This window comes from Choristoneura fumiferana, chromosome 29 (assembly GCF_025370935.1).
Source record: "Choristoneura fumiferana chromosome 29, NRCan_CFum_1, whole genome shotgun sequence".
Lineage (NCBI taxonomy): Eukaryota > Metazoa > Arthropoda > Insecta > Lepidoptera > Tortricidae > Choristoneura > Choristoneura fumiferana.
The window spans coordinates 9,126,377-9,143,265 of NC_133500.1; the positions used below are offsets into that span (position 1 = coordinate 9,126,377).

The following is a 16,889-nucleotide window of genomic DNA, read 5'->3' on the forward strand; positions in this document are numbered from 1 at the left end:
AGTAGAAACCGACCAAACCACTATACGCTATCTACCCTCGACAGCGTTTTTTTCATCCAAAGGGCGGTTAATCCGCCGGGACCATGAAAGGGCGTTACACTAATTATTATTATTTCCCACTCACAAACATATAAACAGGCAGTATGTGCTCGAACATCTGCCTTTTGTTAAAAAAAAGTAATTGTCTATGGGCGGTTTTGTTTTGTTGGCGGCATTGTTTTGCAAATTGCGCGGGAAACGGGTGCTGGACGCATTCATGTCAAAGTTCTCTATTCCATAAATAAAAACACCATTTCGGGTGTCAAAAAGTGAAACTTTAAGTACGAATTCTGACAAAACAATTCTCACTTGCGGTAAACTATAAACAGTTATGCTAACCATCCGGCAAGATAAGACAAATTGAATTGTTATAAACATAAAACATTTATTAGGATCCTTAACGCGGTAGGGTAGCGTTTACAATAAACAACGGCAAAACGTCGATTTCCGACTTTCATCGCTTAGTAGATGTTTTGGCCACTTTTATGATTCAGCTGCTTTTTATGACTGAGTAACAATAGACAATAATCTAAGTCTTAAACGGTCATAAATGAATGCAGTCTTAACAATAGGTGGTTTCTGTTAGGTTACCTGCTCAAGGAGTTTTTTTTTGTAGTTGTAGTGTAGCACAGTTGTGCTTGATGGAGTTAAATTGCGATTTTGTTTGCAGCCGGTCAACTTTTATCTTCACTTGGGCACCTAATTTATGCATTATCCGATAATAATTCCAAGACATAATTGGGCAGTTTTCTAGCTAAACGAATATAGGTCTAATATAATCCATACTAATATTATAAATGCGGAAAGTGTATGTGTTTGTATGTTTGTCCGTCGAAACGGAGCGACGGATCGACGTGGTGTTTGACATGGAGATAGTTTATGTCCAGAGAGTGACATAGGCTACTTTTTATCCCGGTAAAATGCGGTTCCCGAGGGAACAGCGCGCGATAACCGAATTCCACGCGGGCGAAGCCGCGGGCAAAAGCTAATTAGTAATAATCCGTCAGTTATTAATAATTCCAGTTATTAAAAATCCGTCAGTTATTAATAATACGTCAGTTAGATTATCAATAAACATTAGACACGTAAGTATTTATTATTTTGCAAATTCAAATTTAATCCAATGTAAATAAAAATTTTCATTCGTTAGTAGCGTGCATTCTTACTAATATTATAAGAACGAAAATAGGTGTGTCTGTTTGTTAACTCTTCTAGGTCAAATTACTGAACTGATTTAAGTAGATCAAAACTAGGATGGAGATAGTTTTTATCCCGGAAAATTGCATAGTACCAGCGGGATAGCAATAAACTTCTTGGTAGACAGAGTTGGAAGCAACAAAGAGTTATATATAAACTATATGAGCTTCATCTACATATACACGATCCTAGTAGGTACCTAGATCATTTCGAACAGAACCACTTAACTATTTCTGCACCTGTCAGAACACATACCATTTTAAGTAGGTACGTACATACTGCATTCATTAAGACTTAATTAGAAGACTGTCGATTAGTTTAATCATTTGCATCATCAGTGTATTAAATTGCAGTCATCTACTAACTATACGAGTAAGTTAGTTTAGTTAGACCTTACCAGGTGGCGGTTCTCGACTCGCATGAAGGAGTTGGTTTTAGAAACATGCTGAGCATGTAGGTACCCTTCCTTCACTGCAAATTTCATGTCTACCAAAGAAATCATCGCGAAATTGCGAAAAGTTTCCATTCTTCTATGTCCGACAGCTCAAGCCTCGATCCTCGGTTGAGGCAAAAATTTGTTATGAAAGTACGAATGACTGTTCTGAAGTCTTCGGTATTTAATTACGTATCTATTCATTTAAGTATGTTTATCTGTAGCCTAGTATTGTAGACTTTGAGACCTGGTCAATTAGTGCTTAGTGTAGTGTCCCGTGTTACTTTATTTACTTATTTGTTTATTTATGGGCGGCGTTGATCACTTAACATCAGATGAACCGCACACTAAATCGATTTTATCGATATAACTATAGCAACACCAGCTAAAAAATTGTTTGTTTTTATTACTTTTTTTATTGTTGGCAATAACGCCCCTGGGCTTCTTCCGTGCGTGCTACTAAGAAATACACGGCAACAATCAATCTCTGCTCTTTTAATTAATTTAAACTGCTTCACCGACTCCAGTGCCTCAAATTTCATCTAAAATAGTTCTCACCGTTCAGCCCGTAGGTCGGCTTTGATGTGACCCTAAGAGTAAAGTATTTTTCAAGACTTCTCATCAATACATTCTTTCAACAGATACCTAACTAATCCTGAGCAAAAAAACTATCTAAAAATGTAAAAAATAACCAAACAATTTCGTAATTACATTTCAAAAGGGTCATCAATCGAGATAGCAAGGCATCTTGACATTCGTTATCTGCTCATAATCACCTGTAGGTTTTATATTAGCAATATTATCGAGCCCAACCCGATCACCGATAATAGTCGTGATCCGGTTAAAACACGCGTAATGCGTTAATATTGCCAGATTAATTGTCTTTTTTAAAGTATTTAGATATGTTTTATTAGGAAAAGTAACTAGGTTGTATGACTGGCTTTTTGGCACGCTTTTTTGTTAGCTACAAGTAGATAGGTACACTGGATAACGTAAGAGATAGCTATCTCTTGAACTTTCATAAGTTCTCTATGAACTCTTTTTCTCTATGAACTTAAATGTTTTTTTTTTTGCCAAATAGTATCGGTATGTACATACCTATGGTCTTCTTTATCAGGGTCCAGTTCACCAAATGATATACTTTCTGAATGTAAATACTTGTCTTGATGTTAAAAATGCCAAAATCGATTAGGTGTGCTTTAAAAATTCGAGGGTTGCACTCGATTTCTCTAAGATCCCATCATCAGATCCTGACTTGGTGTCGATGGGACCATCTCCGAAGTATGTACTTTAGAACTAAAAAAGAATTTTGAAATTCGGCTCACAATTGGCGGAGTTATCGCGTAACAAACATACAAAAATAAAAAACCGGCCAAGAGCGTGTCGGACACGCCCGAAATAAAGTTCCGTAGCCATTACGAAAAAGTTAAGAAATATTTTTCTAAGGATTTAATACGGAATCTTCCAAGTTTAGGTATATTTTATACCTTAGGCTGCTATTTACTCTAACTACTAATAATTCTCAAGCAAACTTAGCAGTTATAGTTTTCCTAGAAAGTTTGATATACTTACTAGCATCCTGAATTTTTTCAAATTTTTCCACCCTCCGGTTTAGATTTTAGAAGGGGGGGGGGAGGCTCGATTTTAATGAAAATTTGCACTTTAAAATTGAATATTTCGTAAACAAATCACTGAATCAAAAAATCGTCTTAGCAACCCCCTAATAGTTTAGTAATAGTTAGTAAGACCTATCCAACGATACCCCACACTATAGGGTTAGATGAGAAAAAAAAACACTCCAACTTTACGTCTATGGGAGGTACCCTAAAAAAAATGATTCTTGAATTTTTTATTGTACCATTTTGTCGGCATAGTTTACATAGGTTTATATCCGTGCAAAATTACAGCTTTCTAGCATTGATAGTCCCTAAGCAAAGCCGCGGACGGACAGACAGACATGGCGAAACTATAAGGGTTCCGCTTTTGCCATTTTGGCTCCGGAACACTAAAAACAGCTACATCTAAATAAATGCAGGTACTCAAAATGTACTTAGGTACTAGTAGGTACTTCTTCAAAAATAATTGTACCGCTCCGTACATGAAGTCATTGCAATGTGGCGGTACAGCCACTGTCCTGATAATCAGTATGCCAATGCCAATGAATGATGAGTCTATGAAAATTGATGATTGACAAAATTGGAATTTAACTAAACAATGTTAATTGATGTCTTAAATATATAAATTCGTCCATTAATCTGTCATCTCCCAGGATAACAGGATCAAAGGAATTTGGGCACAAATTTGTGCCTCTGGGAGAGGACAGGTTAAACTATCTAAAGATTTTCATTTCCGTATTGAAATGCACTAGTCTAGTTTGTATTACAATGATATGATGGAAAGAAAAAAAGAAAGAAAATATATTTATTTGATCACATTAAGACATACAAAAAACAAACAAAGCAAAAGCGGAAAGAGCAAAATGGACACAAAAAGGGAATCTGGCTCAGCACGATGTCGATGCCACAAATTGCTTCGCAACGCTGATATTCTGCGAGAACCTTAACCTTAAGGGTTTACTAAATCTAAACTTAACCTAATAAACTTATCAACAGTGCGGGACGGAAAAGGATCGGAATGTAGAATTTAAACATATTTGAAGTAAATTTAAACCGGTGACAACCAATTGACAAAAACACAACTAAAAATAAACAGAGATGCAAACATCATGCATTTACCACAACAGACACACAGAATAAAGTATCATCTATTATAATACATAAGTGAAGTACATTTAGTTAAATACCTATTCAAACCAAGTATAGTTTTCCAACAGGTTTTTTTAATTATACTCTTAACTGACCGTGATTGACCCCTGTCTCACCTGATGTTAAGTGCAGATGAGGGCAAAGGTGTATCTCATTGGTCCAGTAACAGCCTATTCACTCTAACCTTGAAGAGCCCTAGATTGTATTTATCCGGAAATACAGACGACGGGAGCGAATTTCATTCCTTAGCAGCGCATTATTAATAATCTAACCAGCAAAATGTTGGAAAACCCCCGACTTTGTCACTTCAAAGTTCAATCTCTCAAAAACGGCTGAACCGATTTTAATGAAACACGACTAAGAACCATCGCTAGAAAACCTGCTTTCAAATGAAAAAAAACCGCATTCAAATCGGTCCACCCTTTTGAGACGGTGCCACAGACAGACACACATAGCGGTCAAACTTATAACACCCCTCTTTTTGCGTCGGTGTAAGGAAAAGTAGGTAGCTCAAATCAGCTACCAGTGTTGACTACAATCTGTCTAACAGTTCCACTGTTCATTCAATACCTTATCATACAAAAGCATTAAGATATAGTATAGTATCGATGCCTACGTGAGACGCGTGCAGCTGATAGCATCAAATGAGTTCACTGTTTTTATGTGTATGATGACGTAATAAATGGCACTTTGTTGGAATGTTTTTCAGAGTTATGCTCATGGGTGATTCATGTAACGGCCCCAGTATTTTTCATTTTTAATTTTATATCATACTAGACTTTACCCACGACTTCGCAAACGAAATCTATTAAGTGGTCGTTTTCGAAAAAAGTGTACCTACCCTTTTTTTTGGAAATTATATGGTTGGTTTTTCCTACTCAGAATCAAGAGCACAATCGATTCCGATAGTTTAAAAAAATTTGCCCAAAAAAAATTACAGTTTTGCGACGTTTTTTCATACAGTAGGGGGCGTGAAAAAACTGACTCATAAAATTTTGTATGAAATTTTTTTAAACGATCAGAATCGATTGTGCTCTTGATTCTGAGTAGGAAAAACCATATAATTTCCAAAAAAAAAGGGTAGGTACACTTTTTTCGAAAACGCCCACTTAATAGATTTAAACATGAAACACCAAAAAATGAAAACGCTTAAGTTTATCTGGTAGTTGAATCTATATTTCGGAATTTTATAAGTACCTAAACCAGTCACAATTATCTACTATTTTACAAGAAAAACATTTTTTTTGACAGTTATTAGCATTTTACTACGAAACCACTTGGACATTTCTCTCGATATTTTGATGTTACGTGTACTTAATAGTTGTGAGTAAACTATATAAAAAAAATCAAGTCAAAATAGCTCAAAGGCAGATTTAGTTCCCTTATCCAGCTACGGCCTTTTTCCACCATCTCCTGTTTAACCGCCGACGCAAAAAGAGAGGGGTGTTATAAGTTTGACCGCTATTGCGTGTGTCTGTGTTTCTTTAACCCTCAGTGCGCTGGCCGACACACGCTTGACCGGTTTATCTTCACACTTGTATCACCAATTAACTGTTGGTTACAAAACCAACATGGCGGCGCCTGCGGCTATGAAACGGTGCTTAAATAACAAACGATGACTTGCCGTCTCATTCACACGGCGGTAATTGATGTTTTTATCTATTTTGGTAAAGCCAGTTTAAACACGGCTATGATACTTTCCACTGGATGAGGTTTTAAATTAGGTACAGTCAATCAAAGATATTTTTACACTTTAGCACCTTGTCGCTGTATGCCATCGGAAAATTTTATACAAAAGTTCAAGCATGAAGTGACAGCGACAAGGTAGTATAGTGTAAAGATATCTTGGACCTCGACTGTACGAGTAAAGTAGATAAAGCAAAATAGAAGAGATCATAGCCTCTCAAGCAGAGGATCGTAGGTTCAAATCCGGGGTCGACCGGGAACAACCTCTGAGTTTTTCGAAATTCATGTGCGAAATTACATTTGAAATTTACCACGAGCTTTACGGTGACGAAAAACATGAATGGGAAATGAATCTGAAACGGTGTTCCGCCTTTTCGCAGAAATTCGTTTGGCCGAATATCACTTGCTAACCAACGTTTCGCCGAAGATTCACTTTGACAACTAACTATTACCAACTTTTTGTATGGCAACGTGTCATTTAGTCGAATTATTATATAGCAGAATATCATAATGACTCAAAACGTTTGGAAAACTTATCATTGTCAAATCTTTCACTAGGTCAAACGACTATTAAACGAATAACGTTTCGTCAGTGTAACAGTTCCCTTTTTACACATAAGCCAACTTTTTACTTAAAGTTAGTAAGAGTTACACACCTTATCAATTGGGAATATTAATTACAAATAAGAGTTTTGTAATAAGTATAGCAACAGAAATCGAATGTGTGTCAAAGTCCAGTTAGGTGCGACGACGAGCGAAGCGATGAGGAGCGTGTTAGGTTAACGGCGAGCAAACAGCGCACGAAGCCGAGCGGGCGAAGCGAGCGTGCCGCGGCAGCGGCCGGCGAGTTCCAGAATCGTATTTTTATTTTTAATATTTCTTTTGAAATATCCAAAACATAAGTCTAATAAAAAATAATATTAAACTGAAAATGGCATCCTTGTAAAAATAAACGTTTTCAAAATTTGACCGACGACTCAGTAAACGAAAAGAAATTGAATAAAACATTTGGGAAACATTGTACAACGAAATGAACACTACGCCAACCAAATTATTCTACTAACCGAAAGTTGGCATTTTGAAAAGTGACTTTATAACAAACGTGCCAGTGTACAGTTGGTAACTGTGAGGTTGGGAAATAAAACTAAACATTTTAATAAGTTGGCGAGTGATCATTCGGCGAAATGAAACTCTGCGAAAAGTTGGTTGGGAAGTAATATTCGGCGAAACAATTTTCTGCGAAAAATTAGAGAACCATCTGAAACATTTCTTTCGATTCCACCTATTGTGATCTGTAGACTCTTGTAACGACTAGAACCAATAAACGAATGTTCTGCAAAATTATATAATTGCTATCCCGCTGCAAAACTTGTTTTGGAGCGCGTTGATGTCTAATATAAGGAAATCATCAAAGTCAAATGAAGGTTGAACTTGTATTAAACAAACGACCTTTTTACCTTATTCTTCCGCCAACACATGCATGTGCACAACAGCTACGTCTGTGCGACATATATTTCATGTAGATTCCCCCCTCCTCCACTTTACCATAAATCGACCTATTATGTATATATTAAAGAGACTCAACTATCATACCAAAAACAAGTTAAAGTTTTCTGAAACTTCATACAAAATTCATGTCACTTCCATACAACACTATTTTATATAAACTTTATTCAATGATACGTATGGCGCTGCGTAACTCAGTAGTAACAAAGCATTTGCTGAGTCAGTCTGCCCGTCTGTATGTCCAATTAGAGCCGTGAATGGTAGCTTTTAATGGCTTTTGTATGGTCAAGCTTGATGTAGGCACAGCGAGGTTCTGTTGGTAACCTTATTTAGAATTTTCTGTATATTCTAATCTTGATTATATCTGATCAAGTTAACGAAAAACTTAGACAGCTGTTAAACGAATGTTTAACACATGTTAGTTAGAAAACTGATGTTTTAGGCCAGTATTTATGTACTTACATATACACATACGTAGTATGGCCATTTATGTTTCTGAATTAATGATTCTAAAGTGCAACATACCTAATGCCTTCCTACCTACTAGGCGGGCAAATATTCGAGCGTTTTGACCGCGCGGTCAAGAGGAACATTGGTGAAAAGTTTTGATGTGGCCTCACTTTTCACCAATGCTCCTCTTAAAGAGTGCTATGAGATAATTCGAGGGAAGTTAGGTGAGAATGGCATGTCAGAGTCCTACATGGTATTGCTCAGAAACTGTTTAGAAGGGAGTTACTTTTTGTATCGAGGACAACACTATCTACAGATTGATGGCGTTGCCATGGGTAGTCCCGTGGCTCCGGTGATGGCCAATATCTGGATGGAACATTTTGAGACGTTAATAGATCTTCAAGCGTGGAATATTAGAGTGTGGAGGCGGTACGTCGACGATGTTTTCTGTGTTATGAAAGGTGGGAAACCTGAAGTGGAACAGTTTCTGGCATATCTCAATTCGATTCATACGAAGATTAGTTTTACTTATGAGTTGGAAGAGGGACATTCATTAGCTTTCCTTGATGTGAAGGTAATGGCGAGGGCGGATGGTTCTTTGGCACATACCGTCTACAGGAAGCCGACGCACACAGATAGATATTTGAACGCGTCGTCTCACCACCATCCCAGACATCTCCAATCCGTTGCGAGTTCATTACAAAATAGGGCATTTGATTTGTGTGACCCTGAATTTGTTGAAGACGAGTTGAGACATGTTCAGGAGGTACTAAAGCGTAACGGATATGTGGTGAAAAAATGGCAGCCCAGAAGGAAACGTAAAACCAGATATCCTGATGTAGCTAGACAGCCTGCATATATGCCTTATGTGAAAGGAGTGACGGCCAAAGTTGGAGCCGTTTTAGGTAAGTATTCCATCAAGGTGGTGTACACGCCTTTGTCCAAAGTCGCGAGGCATATTAGGACACCCAAGGATGTCGTTCCCTTCCAAACACCGGGTGTTTATAGGGTTGATTGTAGTTGTGGTAGTTCCTATATCGGACAGACGAAAAGAACAATAGCTGAGAGGGTCAAGGAACACATTGCAGCTGTTAAAAATCGCCAGGTAAACAAGTCAGCCATAGCCGAGCATTTGTTGGAGTCAGGGCCAAACCACTGGATTGAGCTTCACAATCCCAAAATTCTGTCCACGGAACGTCATTTTTACTCAAGAATGGTACGTGAAGCGGTTGAAATAAAAAAGCATAAGAATTTCAACCGGGACGATGGGTATAAGCTTTCGTGGAATCCTGTTATTAATAAGTGTCGGCGTCGGGATGAATGTTCGGAGGGACGATCGGACGTTGTTAGTGTTGTGTGTCGGTGTGATAGGGTGACTAATAAAAGTGAACAAGTGAGGGTAGTTCGTGATACGAGTGCCGGCACTATTAGTGATCAAGTGCGGGTAGTTCGAAGAACTCGCGCTGCTAGGCAGACTTGACACCCCACACTTCAGTCTACTCGTGACCACGGCAACTGTAACGTTGCCGAAACGTCGAGGTAAATATTACTTGTGTAATAATAGCGTGATAAGTCTCGTTTGTGGTATTTTGACTATGAGTGAGAATCACGAAAGTTTAATATGTTATATAATAAGAACAGTTATATCAGACCACATTTTTAATTTTCATTCAATTTTTATGGAATAATTTAGAAAAAGCAGGTATAAATTAACGCTAACTAACGCTATTAACTCTCTAAAAAATATAAAAAATGTGGTGCCATTGCTTGTCTTTTTCAGTGCAACTAAGACCCCGAAGACGAAGGGCTACGGATTAGCCCGAAACATGTCGAGCTAAACTCGATTTAAGACGTGAGTTATCCGGGTCAATATATTTAATATGAGTGTAACTAATATTTAACTAGACTAGAGCAATATTAAAAATGCCACTATGTCACACACAAAAAAACTATACTCCGTCGCATTTTTTCGGGGATCAAAACAAGACAACGAAAAGAATTCTCACCCAGGAAGTAGGATACCCAAATCTATAGGTTCGGTATTCTAACAATTAATTCGTAGCTGCAAATTCTTAAAGTAAAAAAATCGACGTATGGGCATATGAGGATAAAAAACGTTACATTTTATAATAATAATATAATTATCTATAAACATAAACTTAACAATACTGTATAGCAAAAGCGTAATTGAGTCTAGCAAGACGGGAGGGCGTGGCTTCGCTACGCCCCGCCCGCAAAACTACGTAAGTATGCATTTTACATTTTGCGGAGTTGTTTTTTTTTATGTTGACTGTTTTAATTGTTTAGTTGGTGTGATTGGTTTTTTGTTTATTTTAAACTAGTCCCTAGCCGCCACTTCGCTTGCGTGAAGTGTTCGTCTGGCATTTTAACTAAAATTGCGAGATTTTTGTACTGATTTTAATTTGTTTTATTGTGGTTTTCATTTATGTTGTATAGTTATTTAGTTGTATTCGTTACAAATTTCATGTTTTTACTTAACAGTTGAGATTTCAGGATTTACATGCGTGCAAATACCATCCCGTGCAAATATCGAACTTAGAAGTAAAAACTCGTAAAATTTTAGTGTGTTTTTTTTAATGTATGATGACCACATAGTCCCAAAGGAAGACCAGCGCCGTTTGCAAGACCGGCAGTTTTTTTTTCTTATGTTTGTCACGAATAAATGTAAATGTGCCAAAAATCACGTCGATGCATCGCTCCGTTTCGACGTGAAAGACGGACAAACATACAAACACACTGTTTCGTATTTATAATATTAGTATGGATTTCTAAGGATAATTAGTGGATTAGGTATATTTTATTGACGGAGTAGGTAGGTGGGTTTTCTGTATCGCTTACTATTTATGGTGTATGTACAATAAAGAGTCATTGTATTATATTGTATGCAGCTATTTGTGTGGGAATCTGTTGTATGCCTTTTACGACACGCACGGAAAGAGATGGCTCCAGTGCGTCTTAATTTAAAACCGGGCATCGGGACTGATGAGCAATATCATATTATTCTTAATAATAATCCTAATAAATAATTATACCTATTTTCTATATACAGACAGGGTTAATGACCGCGATCTTCAAGTATGTTTGTTACTTCTTCACGCTGAAACGGCTGGCCGGATTAGGATGAAATTTTGGAAAATTAAAACATAGGATACTTTTTATCCCGATATTCCCACGAGATAGGGATAAAAGATTTTGATTTTGATTTTGAAAATCTTGAAACAACAACCGCTGGGCTTAGAGTCATGAAATTTGACATGATTGTTTTTAATGTAACGTCAACGTCAATGAAAACCATGATTTAATTTTCGGGAATTCCCACGGGAATTTTTAAGAATCCCAAAATTTTAATTCAGCTGCTGGATCTAATATTTATATGTGCGAAGTCGCGGGTAAACACTAGTTAATCATATATAAAACTGTTGATATTGTTAGGCATAATATGTTGTTACTTGTGAACAGCATGGCTACGAAACTCGAAGTTCGCGTCTTGCGGTCCCTCTCGCTCTCGTATTAAGTAAATAGTGTAAGTGTCAGAGGGACCGCACGACACGAACTTCGAGTTTCGTAGTAGCCCTGCAGGTCGATTCACGTATTTCTGGTAGAAAATTAAACCGGTCAGTTGTTTTAAAACCGGATTAGGTTAAAGCTAGTTACTTTTAAAGATTAAAGTTAATGTCGAGTCACAGGTAATCCATATTATTGGATTATTGGGTTTAGTCAGTTCACCTGTGTTATGGTATGCATACAGGGTGACTCCGAAGACGTAACCCAACCTTACCAGTATAAATATTCACGTTTTTGAGAATTTTTCTTTTCATATTGTTTCTTCATAGGTAACTACCAGATTTTTTCATAACGTAATTTACAATTAAAAAGGTCAATTATTATTTTAATTAATGATATTATTGTGATTTCGGTTGATTTTATTTGTGCAATTAACATGACTGAGTTGATTTTTTAGTTAATCTCTATTATGTATAAGGAAGGTTATTTTTTGATTTTATTACTTTTTAGGGCGATTATTCGAGCGTTTCAAACGGCTCATTTATCTGGTCACATTTTTTACGAATTGGCTGTAGATGTTGATGTTGTTTGAGTTTATTTGTTAGAGTTCCTGTATTTCTGCCAGGTAACTAAAAAACTGTATTAAAATATTCGGCCATTGTTACAGAAAAGTGTCCGGAAAAATGAAAAAAAATGTCTTTTAATAAAATACTGTAAAAAAACTATTTAATTGAGAATTCTTAAAATCCTGAGATTTCCCGAGATTTCCGAAATCCGGCCGGAATCCTGAGACCCAGGACAAATACTGAGATATGGTAACCCTACGCAGAAATGATGATACGACCAATCATCTGACATAATTTATATGAGCTGTCAAAATAAGATTTTACCATAGATCTTATACGACACGGCAATAGTTAAAACGTCGCTTAGGTATTCGCAAACTCATTCGACCAACTATTTACTTATTTGTTTGTATTATTTACGTAAACTACCATCACCACCACCACCACCAGGCTAGCAACCTGTCACTATTAGGCATACCGTTGTTGTCAAACTTAAAACCTAAAATTGCTAAAAGTGGCCCCGAAGCGGTAACGTTTTGTGTGCTCTGCCTATATACCCCATTTAGGAATACAGGCGTGATGTTTGTGTGTTAAGTTCCAGTATGCACATATATTGCATATCTACTAGCCAACAATCAATTTTTTTTATTAAAACCAAAATCACCCATATGCACAAGTTATAAAATTTTAAAACTAAAATCAAGTTACCTACATAAGTAAAAGCAAGAACCTAGTGCCTTTGGCCCTTAAAGCGACTCAAAAAAAAAAATAGTCACGTTTTTCTTGTACTATTACTTAATCTGTGCCTACCTACTAAACCTCGTTAAAATATAAGTTTTTTATGTCAAATAGCTAGCAAACTAGCATGCGGGTCACTTGATGGTAAGTGATCACCGCCGTCTATAGACACCTACAGCATCATTAAGATTAAAAAAAAGCTTTATTGTTGGGGACGTACCTATCTGAATATCGAAAATGAATATTACCTATCTAATGTTAAAAAGTCGACGGTCAAATTGAAAGAAGGTTAAGTTAGGTTCGATATTTTGACCGTCGATATTTTAATTATCGATATTTCAATTTTCGATATTCAGATACGTGCCCTTATTGTTAATACTAACAAATTACGGATTTCTGTTGTTGATTTCCTCATTTTATTGCCGAAGTAAAGTTTCATTCTTATTATTAAGGTATAAATCTATATTTTCATCAATTTACTTATATATTTCGAGGTACCATTGGATACACACCTCTAAAACGAAGCTTCAAATTGTTGTATAATACCTTTCTATCTATTTAGACGGCTGCACTCCCCTTCAGTGTTGCCAGTGGCAGTCCCACCCCTGGGCGGAGGCCCGTAATGGATTCTGATAGCAATTGCATTGTTATTAGGGGGTCTTTATCTATTTGGGCGTGAAAAGTATAAATCATTATTCACTACATTTTACCCGCGGCTTCGCACGCATAGAAAATTATTATTTTTTGTTTAATTTCATGTGTTTTATTTACAATAAAGAGTTATACAATACAATACAATAATATTTGACAGTTGAATTTGAAATTCCGGTGATTTTATTAAATTCCCATTTTTATTTCCAAAACAAATTTGATCTGTTTCAATGTGAATATCGGGATAAAAAGTAGCCTGTTTATTCCAGACATCCATCAAATTTTATCCAAATCCGTTCAGCCGTTATACCGTTAAGGAGTAACAAACACACATATACTAACAAATTTTCGTATTTATAATATAAGTATATATCTTTAACTAACAGCTTATTCCTAATTATAAATATATTCATGAGAAACATTTATAATTATACAAGAATTTGAATTAGTACAAGTGTATTTAATCTTTAATATCTTTGTTAATGTGCCTCAATACAATAAGATGATGTTGTGCTTGTAAATTTAGTTTTTTTTTTGTCTTGCCTGAGCAGCATGTTATGTTTCTTGTTAATAGTGGAAACTGTTGTAGCTACTGTAATATTTTTATGTGTTTTATACTTTGTATTATTTCAAGCTGTTTGTTTTCCTAAAATAAATAAATAAATTACCATTTGGCCTAAAAAAGTTACACAACTTTTGGATAAAGTCAATTGATTGAAGAACCCTATCTATTGATTTATACCGCGTTACCTTCAACTTCGACTGGGCTATCGTTTATTCTTGTTTAAAATTAGAATATTATTCACAGGAGTGCATTACTGGGATAATAAATATTCTATGTCTGAATTCGGCTGTCCAGTTGTACGTACCTATGCCAAGTTTCGTCTTAATCCATCCAGCCGTTAAGTGATTAAGTAACAAACAATGGAAAATATATATCTAGTAGGGTACGTAAGTATCAAATCACATATCTTAAGTTTGAAAAAAAATCGTAATGGAAATAGTTTCATCGAAAATTATATGAAATGATCATTATGTATTTTGTTCATTATACTTTTTAAACTTTATGAATTTTAACGCGTTTGACACGCAGTAGGTTTTGCTATTACATTTTTTAAAAACATTTTTTTTATGTGTTTGCGTTATTATTTTAAACAGTAAAAGATGTTATTATGCTACTGAAAGACTGATAAATATACTTACATAAAGTTATAGTGGCCTACAATCTCAATAGGTACCAACCTGAATTAAAAAAAATATGATTTATATGCGGTGATTAGATAAATAAACCGGCGGAACTTACTGTCAAATATAAAAGAATTTTTGAATAACTGATTTTTTTTTAATAAATACTACACGATATATATAATAATACATACATACATTCCTATATATATATACTTTTGAACTTAATAATAACCTAAGCACATGTTTTATACTGTAGGTACATGTATTTAACATCTACAAGACAGTTTAAAAAACTTTAATAGTGAGATTAAATAGTTCTCCATTTTTCATTTTACGCGCGGCACCAAAATCACATAACCCGAAAAAGAATATTTTTGACAAATCATCCAACTGCGGCGGGGAAGTTATTTTATTTTAAAATACTTTTTTAATTTCTTCGCCACTAACACTGCCCTTTTTTTTAATAAGCGTGACAACAGATAATTAAAGTTTCATAACTCGTAAAATTTAACAGTTAAGTTATCTATAGAAGTGGTTAATCGAGTGATAAGTTAATGTCACAATTCGGTATTTGTTTGTCCTAAAAATCTCAATTATAGATTAGTTTTCAATAGCATTGACTGATATCGTACTCGTAGATAGGCCTAAATTTTACTGCATTGCTCGACCTATTTTAAAAGTTAAATATATTTTAACTTTTCTTGCGATGTAACTTATATTCATACTTACTTGAAAAAAGGCCTAGATTAATTTCTAATTCAATAAAAGATATAATTGTAATCTAAAAAAATCTTTAGCTCTGAGTTTTTAAAAGAAATACTCAGTTTCTACAAAAAATATTTTTTTGTTTTGATTAGCCATGTTTATAAGTATAAATGCATAACATTGTGGGAGGCGACGGATAAAACAATACTTTAAGTGGGTATTTGGGCGTTGCTGTATTTATCAGACCTCCTTTATTTCAATCAGCCAAACCTATTCCATTAATAAACCAAGAAGACCTTATCATTTTCTACGTTTCACTTAAAAATTGGCAGTTTTGAAATGTATAAGTTAATTAAATAAAAATCGCAAACTCACCTTATAATCGCCAAAATCCAAACTGAACACGTAACACTGGGAAAACTGGCGTTGCACTTAAAAGTGTTAATTACAGAGCACTGGCACGACACACGCGTTATCAAAAAAAACTTTTAATCTTATCGAAATTAAAAAGAAACACAGTTAATCAATCTATCAGTCTCAAAACTATACTTTTTTCGTAAAAATTTCGTTGTGAAACACGCGTCTGATCGTCTGGATACTTAAATAACTCTCCTGGGGTTAGGAATTATCAAAATTACGATGGTATGTTCGATTTTTATGGTCTATTGTTCGATGGACAAGCGGCGCAGTGACTCCGCGCACGGTTCGGACGCGACTGCCGCGCGTCGTCGCTTCCCCTCCCCGTCCCGCTCCCTCGTACCAATTTTCAGGTAAAAAAAGTAAACGAGTGCCTATTGTCTATGATTTTTTTTAATCGGTAGTTGACAGTAACTCGTTGGTGGTCTTTTTTTTTGACGCGTGCTCTTTGTGCGAATTTCGAATGTAATTATGACAGGTTGCTAAAATTTTTGCATTGTTTTTTTGTTTTACGTCTACCTAGTCCCGTGGGAACTTTGCACTTCAACGAGATAAAAGTACCTACCTATACTGAATCAAGGATAATGAAGCTTTCTATTAGTGAAAGAATTGTTAGAATCCGTTCACACGTTCTCCTCTTTGATACGTACCTACACATTTTAGTAGGTATAAATAGAACATTTTCAAATAAATGCTGCAAAATATTTGAAATACATTCTCAGTACTTAAAACTGCTGTATGTAACCACCTATGTACTTAGTTTCTGTGTAGTGTAGAGTATAATATTTATAAACTAATCGTCCAATTTTTAAAAATAATCATGCCGAAATAAAAGTATTCCTTTCAGTATATAGAATGTTACTCAATATACAATTGATGTTGAGTAAGTGTTAACTGAAGTAAAATGATAACGTTTTTTTTTTCAGGTAGGTACCTAATGCCCATGCAATGGGTCAGTAACAATTTACAACCTTAAAACCTAAGTTATTTAAGTTGAACATTTAATTGTGTTTCTCTCGACCA

At 35.5% G+C, this 16,889-nt stretch overlaps 1 protein-coding gene across 1 annotated transcript in view; it reads right to left on the bottom strand.

Annotated features, from left to right (window-relative positions):
• LOC141444372 (uncharacterized) overlaps window positions 1–16,154 on the bottom strand; it is a 77,009-nt gene extending 60,855 nt beyond the window's left edge. Inside the window, exon 1 of the mRNA XM_074109922.1 lies at window positions 15,825–16,154. The gene's annotated coding sequence lies outside the window, so the exon portion shown is untranslated. The remainder of the gene's footprint in view (window positions 1–15,824) is intronic.
• Window positions 16,155–16,889: the final 735 nt, after the last annotated feature.